The sequence below is a fragment of the Peromyscus eremicus genome, chromosome 9, assembly GCF_949786415.1.
Source record: "Peromyscus eremicus chromosome 9, PerEre_H2_v1, whole genome shotgun sequence".
Taxonomy (NCBI): domain Eukaryota; kingdom Metazoa; phylum Chordata; class Mammalia; order Rodentia; family Cricetidae; genus Peromyscus; species Peromyscus eremicus.
In genome coordinates, this window is record NC_081425.1 from 61,497,394 (window position 1) to 61,511,022 (window position 13,629).

General features: G+C 47.2%; 1 pseudogene; it reads left to right on the forward strand.

Moving 5' to 3' along the window:
* The first annotated feature begins 12,839 nt into the window (after nucleotides 1–12,839).
* On the forward strand, nucleotides 12,840–13,389 carry LOC131919106 (large ribosomal subunit protein uL22-like; annotated as a pseudogene).
* Nucleotides 13,390–13,629: the final 240 nt, after the last annotated feature.

Below are 13,629 nucleotides of genomic sequence, written 5' to 3' on the forward strand. Positions count from 1 at the left end.
TGAGCATGACAACCCTGACTGTGGCACGCTCACCTTCTCTGAGCATACCCTCTCCTCATCTGCAAACGGGGGCAGCAGTGGATCTTCCTTTACAGCGACTGGAGGAGGGTTTTAAATGAACATCACAGTGTTTAATAAATGCTGCGTAATCATCACATTAATGTTGATAACAATATCAGTCTAGGACTGCACGTCCAATTCTAACTTCAGTAGACACAGGCAGACACAGTGGCAGATAAAGAGGCCTGACAGCCAGGCAGGGTGCTCCTGGGGAACTGCAGCAGCCCTCCTGACACTTCCAGACTTTCTGGAAAAAGAACTATGTCTGAGAAGTAACTCAGAGCTGACTGGGAAGGAAGAGAACGAACTTAGTATTGTTCTTGGCCTGTGGGGGAAAAAAAAACCGTAAGAGGGATCTGAGACCAAGTGAGCTGGAAAGGCCACCAAAGCATTAGCAGGCTGTGCCTGGGGGGCAGTGCTTGTCAGGAAGAAACAGGTTAAAAAATCAGAAGCAGTGCAGGGTATATACACAGGTCACAAATGAAGGACAGGCTCACTCACTAAACGGGGGCGGCGGGGGCGGGGAGCGTAAATTGGGGGCCAAGTAGGTGAGTGAAAAATTAAAACACTGGATGGGAAGCAACAGCCCCATGGGCTCTAGAGGATGGGGGAGGGGCAGAGAACAAGGTTCAGTCCCACATGGTGGGGTGCATAATTAACCCGTACCCGGAGAACAATGCAGCGAGGAAGTTTGAACCGGGTAGGAGGCCAAAAAGAGAAAGCGAGCGTTTGTTAGGAAAGGTGGAAAAAGAAAACAGAGTGGGGGGGGGGGGGGGGAAGCAAACGGTGAAATTTCTGTACTTTGAAAGTGGGATCGAAAATGATGAGCAAGAACCTAGAAGGTCTGGAGAAGTTAGAAAACACTAGACAACAGACCGGAGGTAAAGGGAGCCGGAAAAATCGTGGGGGGAGGGAGAGATTCAGCTCTGGGAAGCCTTGGTAACCAACGGTGAATAAATTCAAATTACTATTCTACTTATCAATGCCATGATCCCATGCTGGGCAGCAACTATAGTAGCTTGGCTCGCTTGTGTTTGGTTTGGTTTATTGTAGGGATTTTTGTTTGTTTCACTCGGAGAAGAAATCTGCTGGGGCTCTGTAACTTTGCAGTGGCCCGCCACCACAAGCCACCTGAATTCCTCTCCGACGCCTGCTGAAGCCGTACCTTCCTGAGACTGACTGGCCAGTCTAGCAATTCCCCATATCCTGAACAGAACTAGAGCCAAACCAACTCTGCCAACTCACTCTCAATGCAAGTGACGACAAAGTCCCGAAGTCTTTCTTCCAGGCTGCGTCCCGGTAGGGACCTGGGGAGAAACTTGCTTTCTAATCCAAGTGCTCCAACCAAACGCCATCCCCTCCATGCACAGGTCACGCTCTCCGAGGAAGGAAGCGTTCAAGGGACCAGTGGCGGCCAACCTTTGTCCGTCGTCCTGGCGCAACCCCGCAGCCCGCCCTGCGAGCCAGGAGCGCGGGTAGATAGAGTTTCAGGGTAATCCCTGACGGGTCCCGAGGGAAAGGCACCAACTAGACCAGCACACCGCGCCCTCCCCGGGGGGCGCTGCCGAGCGTGCCCAGAGCACCGAGCAGCCGCTACCAGGCGGAGCGCACCCACTGGCGCAACAGGTGAGCAGCCCCGGCCGGTCCCACGAGCCGCGCGAGCAGGAGCTGGCAGCAGGACACCCTCAGGTCACGGAGGCCGTCCTTGGCGCTCAGTTCCTCCGCGATGAGCCTGAGAGCCCCCGTCCCGCAGAGCCGAGCGCCTCCCTGGGCAGCCTCACCTCAGCGGTCCCCACGCCACCGAAGCTCCGAAGCTCGCGTATCCAAGAAGCCCTGCGCGCCCGCGGCCGGCTCCAGCGCGGCTCCAGCCGCGAGCTCGCCAGGCTCTGCGCGCCGTGGCCTCCCCAGAAAGAGCAGCGCAGATTCCGCCCTCCCGCGCTTCGCCGCCTCCTCCCACGGGCCACGCCCCCAGCCCGCTCCCGAAGCCACGCCCACACACCGCTTCCCTGCAGCCACGCCCCCGAACCCGCCCCCGGGGCGGAGGGGTATCTTCGCAGCTCCCCCGAACCCCTGCTACGCCAGCCTTCTCCACCCGGGGCCACGCCCCCAGCTCATCTTCCCTTGAGCTCGCTCCTACCGGCTGGGTTTGGTTTTTTCCTCTCGACTACGCTCCAGCGGCGCACTCTGTGCCCACCGCCCCACCCTCCCCGCCAGGCCACGCCCTTGGCCTCAGAGGACACCCTCAACCTAACTTACTTCGTGCCCCGCCTCTCGCCACGCCCCTGGCACATCCCCCCCACCTCTCTCCACCCCCCCACCCCCCCACCCCGTCACCTCCAGGTTGTGCCTCCTTGCCACTCACTCTCTCCAAGTTATGCCCTCCGCCCCTTCACTCCTACTACCCTCTCTAGCCACTCCTTCATCTTCCCCAAAGATCCCCCCCTCCCCCAATAAGACCGAGACTCTGTCCCACACCTCCCAGCCCCACTACGGATCACCGTGGCTACTCACACATTGGCACCCCACAGTGGTTCTTTCCTGCTCCTTACCTGCCAACTCCCCAGCCCCGCCTGGGTGAAAGCAGCTGCGTCGCCTGGGCGACCGCCTGACGCGCACTGCCCCCCCCCCCCCCCCCCCCCCCCCCCCCCCCCGCTCTGCCTGGCTTGCACACCCTGCTCAGGCTCATGGCTATTCTCTGTGCGGGCTCGCCTGTTGAGTCCATGAGAATTCAGGCTGAAGATGCTTTGACCTTCTGTTTTCCCAGGGTCTGGATTATGAACTCTCCCAAAGAAATGCTTTTCTTAGCTCAACTGAAACCGCAGAGGGGAAGCAGCCCTTCTGTGCCAGGATCTGTGATAGCCCCCCACCTTCCCAAATGCGCTGTGGTTATTTTTGAGGAATTCATAAAAGAAGTACATTCTTTTAAAACATGTGATTTGCTGCGAGGATTCCTTTGAATGATTACAATATGCCAGCATGATTATTCTGAATATTATAAATTACTTTATAACCAAAGAACAATCACTATTTTAGAGAAAACAATATGTAAAAGCATATACCAATGAAAAGTCTAAATTATAGATTATTTGAATACAATAATTTATTTCTTTAAGAAATTCATACAATATATTTTGACCATATTCACCCTCATTCCTTCCCAACTCTTATTTTATTTCTGTCTATGTGCATATGTGTCTATGTGAGTGAGTATACTCCATTTATGTGACCAGCCAAAAGAAGTGGTCAGATCCCCTGGAGCTGGAGTTACAGGCTATTGTGAGCCTCCTAATGTGAGTGCTGGGATCCAAGCTGTGGTCTTCTGGAAGAGTAGGAACTGCGCTTAGCTGCTAAGTCATCTCTCCAGCCCTAAATTAATTTTGTGTATGTTCTTTTTGTTTGTTTTGTTTTGTTTTTTGTTTTTCTAGACAAGGTTTCTTTGTGTAGCCCTTGGTTGTCCTGGAACTAGCTCTGTAGACCAGGCTGGCCTTGAGATCTGCCTGCCTCTGCCTCCCAAGTGCTGGATTAAAGGCATGAGTGGTGGAGGTGGCGTATGCCTTTAATCCCAGCACTTGGGAGGCAGAGGCAGGTGGATCTCTGTGAGTTAGAGTCCAGCCTGGGCTACAGAGTGAGTTCCAGGACAGGCTCCAAAGCTACACAGAGAAAGCCTGTTTCGAAAAACCAAAAAAAAAAAAAAAAAAAAAAAAAAAAAAAAAAAAAAAAAAAAAAGCATGAGCCACCACTGCCCAGCTTGTGTGTTCTTTTGGTTTTCAGAGACAGGGTTTCTCTGTGTAACAGCCCTAGCTGTCCTGGAACTCACTCTATAGACCAGGCTGGCCTCGAACTCACAGAGAATCCGCCTGCCTCTGCCTCCCAAGTACTGGAATTAAAGGCAAGCAAACCCACTGCTTAGCAAGAGATTTAAAAAAAAAAACTATTATAAAATTTTGCAGACATAGCATGAGAGGCTAATACTATTAGATAATCCATATTTTATTTGTTTTACACAAGCTTAATAAAATCCACATGAAGCCTTCATACATTAAATCTATTTTAGCATTGTCAGAATATTTTTATTATTCCTTTAAAATCAGCACAAATGTGGACAGCAGATTTTTATTTTTCTTTAAAGAATCTGCTTCAAACAATTACTTCTGACTGCTTGGAAACCACTATTAATATTTATATGCAATGCTCTTTTGTCGCCTGGCTCTCAGATTAATGGATTTATGTGTTTGACTGAAAGCCACTCTGCCTCCCCGACACTTCGGACGACCCAGGCAAGCCTTTTACCTTGCCAAGTTAAGCTTCCTCTTCAGTGTACCTTTGACAGTGGGACCCCCCTCTCCGCATTCATCAGAAAATTAAAACTGTAGCCCGTGTCACACGCTTGCTGTCATGCACAGGTACTTGACAGTGCAATTCCTGGTCCTTAAAGCGAGACGTATTTTCAGGGTTTCTATGGGAGTTGCATGAACTCCACGAATAAAGCTCCTGATTCAGATTTTAAACTTGTTAGAGAAAGACCTGAGGTCAAGAGAAAAATCCTTGATGTGATGGAAAAAGGCTGGGCACTGTCTTGCATCATGTCAGTAATCACCACATGACTCCAATTCTTACTCGTCTATTAAATGATGGACCAGGGACAGAGATCTCAAAACTTCCTTCTATTTCCATCATTACGAAAATATGTTCTGCAAAACATGATTTCTAAGTCAAAGAACAAAGCTCTGCCTCAGTCTTTATGGGCTGCTGTTCCCATGTCTGCCTGTGGCTGCCCACCACTCACAACCCTGCACAAAGCACTGACACATGCACTCCCCACAGATAGGAACCACCTAAAAGTCTTTCTCACATTCTCCTTCTCACTGATCTTCTGGTACCTGAGTCTTCCTTCACTCAAGATCCATCATAACCATGCTGATTCTTTCTTTTTTAGTTTTTTTTTTATTCTTTGATAATCTCATACATGTGGTCAATGTTTCTTGTTCAGACACCCACCTTTAGCTCCCCCTTCCCACTCCCCCAACCCTCCCAACATGTCTCCCTCTCACCTTTTTTGTTTCACCCACTGAGTGCATTAGCGCTGACTGTATGCGTGTGTATGATGTGAAGCCATCCATAGAAGCAGGGACAACCTGTGGGTGGCCACATGGCAGAAGAGAGATTACTCACCCTCCGCTAAACACGGGTGCTTTGGGCTGGAGCCTATCCGGGTATAAAGGCCCCCAGCTCTCGACAAGTCTAAAGTGTGCCTGACCATACTTTCTCTGAATTTAGGATCTCTTTGCCTTAATATTTATTAAGTGCTTAATATACTATGTGATTCACACTCATTGTCTACTAAAAGCAATCTTTAAGGCACTGTGTAACACGAATCTTAAAAGGTTTTATAATAAAAAAAAAAACCCAGAGCCACATATTGGGGTGAAAGCTGAAAGATCAGAGAAGCAGAGCAAGCCAGCCACAAGTTCTTACCTCTAAGAAATTCTCAGTTTAAAGAGAATGAGTTCCTGTTTCCTTACGCCTTATATACCTTTCTCTGTCCAGACATCACTTCCTGGGATTAAAGGTGTGTGTGCTTCCCAAGCAAAGGCATGAGATCTCAAGTTCTGGGATTAAAGGTATGTGTCATCACTGCCTGGCTGTTTCTCTCATGTAGCCCAATGTGGCTTTGAACTCACAGAGATCCAGACAGATCTCTGCCTCCCGAGTGATAGGATTAAAGGTGTGTGCCACCACTGTCTGGCCTTTATATCTAATCTAGTGGCTGGCTCTGTCCTCTGATCCCCAGGTAAGCTTTACTGGGGTACACAATATATCACCACAGCACTGTCATCGTTTTCATTCATAGTTGAGGAAACTAGAGTCCAGAGGGGTTGAGTGAGTGGCCTAAGGTCACCCAGTAAGTGAGGCAGCTGGGGTTTGAGCGAATGCACCAGCTTTTGAATGGGTGCAGTGTTGTGGTTCCTCCAAGGTTCAGGGGAGGCACTGCTGTGTTCAGTTCACTGCAAGCTCCCTCCCATCCCAAAATGAGCTGGGGTTTCTAAGAAGGGACAAGGGAGAATAGGAAGCATCTTTCTCCAGATTTTAGGGCTGTTTCTTTGAGAACCTTCTCCCAAAGAGACCACAACCACTACTTTTCTCCACCTTCTAATAATGATTCTATCCAGGGACTAGTCATTCCACCTATCAGGTCAGAACCCGTATGACCTAATCATCTCTAGAAATGCCATCACCGATGCACCCAGAGGTTCACTCTACTAGTTAATCCCCATTGAGGTGATCAGGTTGACAATTAAGATCAGTGAGTGATAAGCGTGCAGTGGGAACAGCTTCGAGAGCTCACATACAGGCCCCGCTCTGTCTTCAAAACCCGTGGCATTTCTACAGCTTTGCCTTGTTTTAGCACCAGTAAGACTGTGTACTCCTAGGGGCAGTATTTTTTAAACTTTCTTTACTTTGGGACCTCCCATAGAATGAGGTACATAATAGATACTAACTAATCGATAAAATAATAAAAATAACAATGATAATACACTATTTGTTACCGGTATGTGCTTTAAAGCATATTCATTGGAGAATGTTATAAATATAAAATACAAAGTAAAGCCAGTTTCTGAAATTGGGGCTCCAACAATCGAGGCACGTTGCCAGCTCTTTCTGGCTGTTTTAATGGTTCATATTGAACAATGATTCCTCTCCACTCCAAAATTCTACTAAGCAAACACTCAATAAGCACTATAACCCATGACTATGGTTTGAAATAGATCATGTGACCCATTTTGAATTCCATGCTTGACCAAAATCTTCCATTTTAAAATCCAAGCAAATTCTTCCTTTTTCCCATCAACTTCCAAAGCCCAGAAGAACAGATGGGAAAGAACAAGATGACTCACTGTTTACTTGTAAGTAGTCTCGAATGATGAGGAACAAAACACAGAGAATTGTATTATGGGTGACCTTAAGACAGAGAGAGCACAGATGCACTACTCCCTAAGGGACGTCGGGGGAGTCTCCAGGGCTGATGAACAAAGGAGGTTCGGGGGAAGTGGGCTAGCACCAGTCAGGTTCTTGGGAGTGTGACACAATGAGGTAAAGGTGTGCATCCGAACAAGGATTCTAATGGCACTTTCTAGACTGACTGCATCGAGATATGCCAACCGCTCCCTGAACATGTTTGCAAGTGAACCTGGTAATGTTTACAAGTAATAAAAGTGTTGGCTAGCACTCTCTGGCACAGGGCACTCTGTAAGTTTCACCTACTGTTGAGTTGTTACTTCTCTCATAGCTGTGACCAAACCTCTGACAAGAAGGGTCTTAAACAGGGGTTGGGGTGGCTGGGGAGATGACGGCTCAGTCTGTAAGGTGCCTGCTGAGCAAACACAAGGATGTGACTTTGCATAGACTCCACAGAAGTCAAGCAGTGACTGCCTGTAATCCCAGCCTGGGGAGGGAGGCTGGGGTGGAGGTAGCAGACAGGCAGATCTGTGAAGCTCACTGGCCAGCTAGCCTAGCTGAATCAATGAGCATCAGGTTCAGTAAGATCCTGTTTCTAAAGCATTTTTTTTAAGGTGGAGATTGATCTAGAAAAGACACTTGAGGGTAGCCAGGGCACACACATACATACACACACACACTTATGCACATGCACACACAAACATGAGAGAGAGAGAGAGAGAGAGGGGGGGGGGGGGGGGGGGAGGGGGGGAGGGAGAGGGAGAGGGAGAGGGAGAGGGAGGGGAGGGAGGAGAGAGGCAGGATGCAATGGAAGGGAGGAAGGATTCATTTTCATTCAGGAGTATAATGAGATTGATCAGTCAATCACCCCCAGAAACACCCTCACAGGCAAGTCAGCGTGTCTCCTAGGTGATTCTAAATCCAATTGATATGACAGTGAAGTCTGCTTGTAACAGCCACATGCCCCAGTCAGTCTTGGGAAGGCGAGCACAGGTTTTGGCATCAGAGCTAAGTTATGATAATCATAACTGAGTAGCTATATGCCTTAGAACAAGGTAGTTTATCTCTCTTAGTCTTGGGGCATGGTTTTTTTTTTATTGTTGAGGTATAACTTAGATATTATGAAGCAACTAAATCTTTTCTGTTTTGTTTTTTCTTTTATTGGAAATATATTTTTTCATACAATATATTCTGATAATGGTTCCCCTCCTCTCACTCATTCTAGTTCCTCCTTTCTTCCTCCTCCCATCTGGATCCACACCCTTTCTGTCTCTCATTATGGCCAGCAACCAGAAGCTGGTCAGCCTGAAGACTCAGGATAGACCCAAACACAACTGAGAAAAAAAAAAGTCAATGAAATGATTCCTAATGATATTGTGCTATACTCATAGATCAATGCCTAGCCCAATTGTCATCAGAGAGCCTTCATCTAGCAACTGATTAGAGCAGATGCAGAGACAGACCCACAGCCAAACACTAGGCAGAGCCAGGGGAACCCCACAGAAGGGCAGGGGAAGGTTTGTAGGAGCCAGAGGGGTAGAGGATACCTAGAGAACACGGCCCATAGAATCAACTAAGTCGGGCTCATAGTGGCTCACAGAGACTAGAGTGACATTTACAGAGCTTGTATGGGTCTGACCTAGGTCCTCTGCATATACCTTACAGTTGTGTAGTTTGGTGTTTTTCTAGGACTCCTAACAGTGGGAGTAGGGTATCTCTAACTCTTTTGCCTGCTCTTGGGACCCTTTTCCTCCTACTGAGTTGCCTCATCCAGCATATGTATCCTAGGATAGAACTCCAGTTGTCAGGCTTGAAGACAAGTATTTTCACGGTTGCATCACCTTCCTGGCCCCCAGCCTATGACTAGATTACAGCGTTGTGAGACCTGAGCAAACATACAGCTCGTGTGTGTGTGTGTGTGTGTGTGTGTGTGTGTGTGTGTGTGTGTGTGTGTTGTGTGTGTGTGTGTGTGTGTGGTGTGTGTGTGGTGTGTGTGTGTGTGTGTGTGTGGTGTGGTGTGTGTGTGTGTGTGGTGTGTGTGTGTGTGTGGTGTGTGTGTGTGTGTGTGTGTGTGGTGTGTGTGTGTGTGTGTGTGATTTTATTGCTAGGTTCCTTTAGCAGAACAGTATTATTTGGTTTTCCCCTAGGTCCCTGGTGTTGGTTAAATCAGCGCTGCTGATGATTGGAAGAATCACAAGCCATGGTTACCTTTTTAGAGCTTTATTGGGGGGAGGGGAGAGAGAGAGAGAGAGAGAGAGAGAGAGAGAGAGAGAGAGAGAGAGAGGAAAGGAGAGAGGACAGACGGAAGGAGAGAGCAGAAAGAGAAGAGGGGAGGAAGAAGGGTTTAGAGCTTTAGCAGAAAGCTTGGAGATAAAGCAACTTTTTTATTTGTCCGTTCGCTGGCAGAAGTTTCTGCGACTCTGTTATGCGGCCAGATTTACCGGTACCCTGCCCCTTTGTTCTATGGCTTTTGCCCATTTGCTGGCAGAAGTTCCCGCAAAGCTGTTATTCGGCCTGAGTTATCCGTCTGTCTAGTCTCAGGCTCTTGGTGACCCAAGCAGCATTGGCTATGGGTTCCATCTCATGGTCTGAGTCACAGCTGATGTTTGAAGCTGTCAATGTCAAGGTGGCTGAGCTCAGATTCTACTCTCCTACAGAACGGAACCTCACAAGAAGTGTTACCTTCTGGGAATGCAAGCAGAGCTAAAATCAGAACAAATATCAAATTGTGAAAAACAATTAAAGGAGCCAACAAGCAGGGATACAGCTCAGAGAGAGGAAGTTTGCCTAGCGGGCACAGGCCCTGGGTTCAATCCTTGGAACTGGATCTGGGAAAATTGAGTATGAATGCACATAAGCACAGGGGCCAGTGTTGATCTTGAAGCCAGACTGAACTTTCATCTGTAAAAATGGCTATTTTCATTTTCTCCCAAATGAACTGGTGTGAGCCATTGCAAACTGTTTTTGCTAGCACAGAGCTGTGGCTTGGGGTGTAATTTACCAGGTTGCAATTTCTTCTCATTGTTCAAATTGTCCTACAGGGAAAATTTTATTGTTAGCTTCATGTTCACAGTGGGGAAATGGGGGCGGAGAATAGTTACACAAACGGCGTCAGGTCCTCAGCTGTATGTGGTTGACAGAACCGGGATTGAAACTTAGTTGAGGCTTGGGATTCATCTCACTGCAAGGGCTTGCCCAGTATGTGCAAAACCCTGGGGTAGTGGTTTGAATAAGACTGGCTTCTGTAGGCTCATATGTTTGAATAATTGGCCCCCAGCTGTTGGAGCTCTTGGGAAGTCAGAGGTGTGGCCTCGCTGGAGGAGGTGTGTCCTTGGGGGTGGGCTTTGAGGTTTCCAAAGACTTGCACCTTCCAGTGTTCTCCCTCTCTCCGCCTCATAGTTGTAGATCCCAGCTCCCAGCTGCTCCTGCTGCCATGCCTTTGCTCTGATATTACAGACTCAACCCCTCTGGAACTGTAAACCCTATTAAACACTTTCTTTTATACATTGCCTTGGTCAGGGCGTTTTATCACAATAGGAAAGTGACTAAGACACCTGGGTACTTTCCTCAACATGGTGAAAAGAAATACACCAACAGAGAGCTGCCTAGCTTTCAAAGGCCAGGCACAATCAGTCTGGACATCTGGCTGCTGAGAGTCCTGTCCACTCGCAGTGTAGGCCTCCCAGGGCTACTGCAGGAAGCACCTGAGGCCCATAGGTCATGATCTGGACTTGGTTTCTGAAGGTGAGTGATTTGGAACAAGTCTCCTAATCCATGTGAGTTTGTATTCTCATCTTCGAAATGAGGATTCCATCTCTTCCCAGAATTACTGTAGGAATGGACTCAAACATGCAAAGGCTCAGATAAGGACTTGCCAGCTCCCAAATGGGACTCTTGCAATGGCATTTGTGTGTCAACTTGAGGGAACCACCATACTCAGTGGTTTAGTTAAATACCGTTTAAGATGCTGCCAGCAGTTTTTTTTTAAAAAAAAAAGATGGAATTAATGTTTAAGCTTACAGACTTTAAGTAAATGGCTTTTGATAATGTAAGTAGACACCATCCAGACAGTTCAAGGCCTTAAAAGATCATCAGTGCCCAAAGGAGAGGATCTGGGCATCAAGACTTCAAAATTGATATTCATCTGAGTCTCCAACTGGAGGTCTGTTCTACAGATTTTGGGCTTGTCAGCCCCCCACACAATCCATCAAATCAACAACTTAGATTAACCAGCATAGATACAAGATTTCTAATGTCTTAACAGGAAGATTCTGGAGGCAAAAAAAAAAAAATGGACAAATGTAAGGATCTTTCTCAAACCTTTGACCACAACCATAGTCACACAGGAATTTCACCACAAACCCAAAGACACATAGAGGACAGTGAAAAGATGATGCCTAGTGCTAACAGGAGATACCTCTGGACACTCTATTCTGTGTTGTTTCATTTCATTCTGGATCCACTGAGGGACGGGTCCCTGCAGATGGAAATGCACTGTGGTGACCAGCATGAAGTGATAGCAGATGGGCACAGGCAGGACAGCCCTTCTCTGTGCACCTCTGCTTCCTCTGGGGGTTCCAGGGTTTCAGCTTCTGTCCTGCACCTTCTGCTAGATAAGCTGATGCTATTTCCTTCTCTGGTAAACCCTAATTATCACTTTAAACTCTCAGAAATCATACTTACACGATGGCACTGACATTGCATGTTGTCATGTAACTGAAAAACCTAAGTGGGGTCTATTTCTTTTCTGGTTTGATAATTCCATATAATAAAAAGGCAGGGATCTAGGCTTACCCCCTTCACAACTCCCTCTCACAAGAATTTACCAGAGTACTGTTGTCTTAGTTACTTTTCTGTTGCTATGCTAGGACACCATGTCCAAGGAAACTTATAGAAGAATTTATTGGGCTTACGGCTTCAGAAGGTGAGTCCATGACCAGTGTGGTGGGAAGCATGGTAGCAGGCAGGCAGACATGGTACTTTAGCAGTAGCTGAGATCTTACATGTTGAGACAACAACCATGATTCAAACAGAGAGAGCTAACTGGGAATGGGGTGGTGTTTTAAAACCTCAAAGCCGACTCCCAGTGACATGCCTCCTCCAACAAGGCCACACCTTCTAATCCTTCCCAAACAGTTCTACCAACTTGGGACCAAGCATTTATACACATGAGCCTGTAAGGGTCATTCTCATTTAAACCACCACAACCATAAAAATTCTATGATCCACTCACATCTATAATCCCCAACGAATCATGTGTCTCTCATCAGACAATGACTCCTCTTCTTGTCCTTTGCAATGCTTACAACAGAAAATAGGACTTCACTCATGTTAGGAAGCATCCCATTGCTGAGCTATATCCCACTAAATTGCTCAAGCTAACCTTGAACTCTGTAGTTCAGGAGAGCTTTGAACTGACAATCTTCCTGCCTCAGTCTCCCAAGTGGCTGAGATTACAGCACCACTGGGCCCAGTTTAAACCTAGTTCTTAAAGGTCTCGCTACCTTAACACCACCACAGTGAACACAAGGCCTTCCATGCATGACTCAAAACAAACCACACCCACGCCACAGCACTAGGGGCATACCCCGGTGCTGTCCTACTCAACCCCCTGGCTATCTTTGAAGAATTAACCAACCTCAGCTTTTTTTCCTCAGCATGCTACTTCCAGAAAGACACCAGACCTGAAGCAGAAACACAAATCCTTTGTGCACATACACAGATAACCAGTGTCACAGACATGATATCTAATATGATTGAGCGGAGGCTTTAAAAATGATGGGAGGGCTCTTCCTGTAAGCGCCTAAGGTGACCCTGTGAAGATGGTTTGCTCCTCTCTTGATCCAGAAAACCCTACAAAATCATGCAAATCAAGGGGTTCAAATCTTTGGGTTCACTTAAAGAACACTTGTGAAACTGCCCGGCCATCAAGGGTGTGCATATCCGAAAAGCCACCAAATGTCTGAAAGATGTCACTTTAAAGAAGCCATGTGTGCCTTTCCGGCGGTATAATGGTGGAGTCGGTAGGTATGCCCAGGCCAAACAATGGAGCTGGACACAGGGCTGGTGGCCTAAAAGGAGTGCTGAATTCTTTGCTGCACATGTTTAAAAACGCAGAGAGTGATGCTGAACTGAAGGGTTTAGATGTAGCTTCTCTAGTTGAACACATCCAGGTGAATGAAGCACCTGAGATGCACAGATGGATTTACAGAGCTCATGGCTGGATTAACCCGTCCCTGAGCTCCCCCTGCCACATGGAGAGGATCCTCACTGAAAAGGAACAAATTGTTCCAAAGCCAGAAGAGGAGGTTGCACAGAAGAAAAAGACATCCCAGAAAGAAACGGAAGCAAAAACTTATGGCACGGGAATAAATTCAGCATAAAATAAATGCAGATAAAAGTAAAGGTCTTCTGGTCATCTGTCTAAGCATTGTCTCAGATGGCCTGTCAATCAACCCTGATGGGAGGGGTGTGTTTATCATGCTGGAAAGGTTTATTAAAGTGATCAAACAGTCAAACAGAGTGTTGGAAAACAACTAAGCCATGGAAAAAATGACTGTGTCTAGTTTTATTGAATTAACATTTACTGGGGAACTACTGTGTAAAAGACTA